Here is a 2518-nt window from a genome sequence, read left to right as displayed (position 1 = left end):
TAAAGTCTAACATTTGATCAGCATTTTGAGGAAGGACGCCTCATACAAAAGCTTGCTCATCCCCTTGGAATATGGCAAAGTGCAATAGATTTCTTTATAGAACCAAATAAGAGGGAGCCTCTAGATTTCTCCTCATGACAGAATTTACATTTCCATTCAACTTAGTCGTGCAAATTAGTTGCAAACTCCCATTTGGGCCGATAGACTTATGTTTTTAACCCCCAACATTTAGTGCTCTCCTTTGTGCTACTTGAGAACCTTCAATAGAGACTCTAGTTGTACCTTGACTAGAACTCTCATGAGCATAATGTAGGGATGATTTTGCATCCACTTGTGATTGTGGAGCATTATTTTGATTCATATCATTAACACCCTCAGTTATAGGTTGATCGTGGATAGTATGAATGAGCAAGGCTTCTATGCTTTTAGTTACATTTGTAATCTACCTCCTAATTGAAGCCCGTTTCATTACTTGTGTAGTACTTCTCCTAGCTATTGATGGTGCTCTTGTTGCACTTACAGTATCATCGTGTCTATTTCTTCTCTTTCTACTTGTGGCTTTTTAAACAAAAATCTAGGAAGCATAGACGTGTGTTAATCCAATCTCTCCAAATACCACTAGCACCATACATGAATATAGTTGCTCTAGTTGGATTCGTTGGCTTGCATTTGTGGTAAACCCTCAACTCAATATGCTAGATATTGCATAACTAAGGACTTTTGCAACCACCCTCGTTCCCATCCTCTCATGACTCGATTATGGTTTACCTTACCCCAACATGCTAGGTGCAAGAGCTATGGATTAGAATCTTGCCGATTGAAGAGTGCTTGTAGCTCTCACAAGATTTTTGTAAGTAGAAAGCTTTTGGAAACAAAGAAATAGTATTGTCGATAAAAGTCGTACTATTGTCAGTATTATCCATCCATATGCCAATGGTATTGATATTATTAATGATGATAACAGTTGGACAGCTTTTTGATATAAGCCATATTATCATCGATATTCTAAAGATCATCACAAAATGTATTAGTGGTAATTTCATGAGGTTATTCTCATGCTATTTTTTGCTTACCAACGTCATGATGTTATTCTCATCCTATTTGTGAGGACAACGTAGACATGCATGAATGAAATCCTCTCCAACCTATCTGGAGACGGTTGGCAATATCCCATGTGATATCCCTTCACAACTGCTTCTCTCCTCTTGCCCTCGTCTTCGCTCCGCTAACCCCCTTGTAGAGGGGTTAGCTGTAGTCCACCTAGCCATGGCCACATGGGCTAACCAACCGTCTAAAAAGGGGTTTCCCTCCACCTTGTCCTCATCCTTCCCTTCCCCTCCCTAAGCCCCCTTTGGAGGGCTAGTTGTAGGTGGTGCGCATGTGAAATCTCTCAAACATTCTGTGTTTCAAATCCCAAAACGAAAAGAAACAAATATAAATTGAAAGGGATACAAAGTAATATAAATTAAAACAAATAAACATTGAAAGGGATACAAGCAATACTTGCATTTCTTTGCTTTACTTTGCTTCTCTTCTCCTCTCCTTGTTTCTTGCAAATAAGATCAAATCAAGGAAGAGGACGGGCTATTGTATGTTATATAGATTTGTCTCCTTGTCTTAGATCCCTCTAAACCCTAAATCTTTTTTATGTCCTAGCTTGGAATCTCAATTTGACCAAATACTAATCATGAAATAACTAATTCACTTTTCCAACCAATAACAATCAGTAACCTAATAACCAATGCACTTAAGTGAAATATTTAGTTAATCTTATGCTAGCTTACTCTTACATTATGTTAATCTCTCATTCACAACTTAATAAATCCATAATAAATCCATGATAAGTCTTCTTGCTATTTAATCAATCATAGTTCATTCATCTAGATCTAGGTAACTTAGTTAAATTTAGATCTAGGTAACTTATTTAAATTTAACTCAAGTTAGTTAAGTTTATCTTACTTATAATTTCATCAATATTCCATAAGGTTAAATTTAATACAATTAAATTTAATGTAAAAAAGATAAATATGTAGATAATAATAATTATCTATTTTATATGTTAAATCAAGCAAAACTTAGGTTATATGCATTCTTACAACGTTAACTACTTAATCAAAGGAAACTTATAAAATCGATAGCTTCAACAATGAATAGAATGTCACCAAGATGAATTAAATTCATTTGGCCTGCCCAAGTGACATGATTTCGTGATGATTCGTGTGTGCTAGCTGTTTGTTCTTGTAAAGTGTAGTATACACGAGTGAGTGGTTTGACCAGGAGATATAATTTGTTTCATGTATGCCATGTGTCATGCAATTTTTTGGTACCCAAATGTGGGAATTATGGATGCATGGAGTGTTGTTGGTAGTGTAATTAGTTGGTCCATGTTCTGAGTGTTCATGAAGTGCCGAAGTTTTGCTAAGCTTGGAGTGGATTTGTTGTGACAAATGTTGAAGTCACTGGCAATGTAAGTTGAGAAGTTTGACGCAATTTATTAATTAAGACTTTAAATGCATGG

This window comes from Dipteris shenzhenensis, chromosome 1 (genome assembly GCF_047967505.1).
Source record: "Dipteris shenzhenensis isolate YYH24624 ecotype China chromosome 1, Dip_SZ_1.0, whole genome shotgun sequence".
NCBI classification, from domain to species: Eukaryota; Viridiplantae; Streptophyta; class Polypodiopsida; order Gleicheniales; family Dipteridaceae; genus Dipteris; species Dipteris shenzhenensis.
This window is presented reverse-complemented; position numbering follows the sequence as displayed.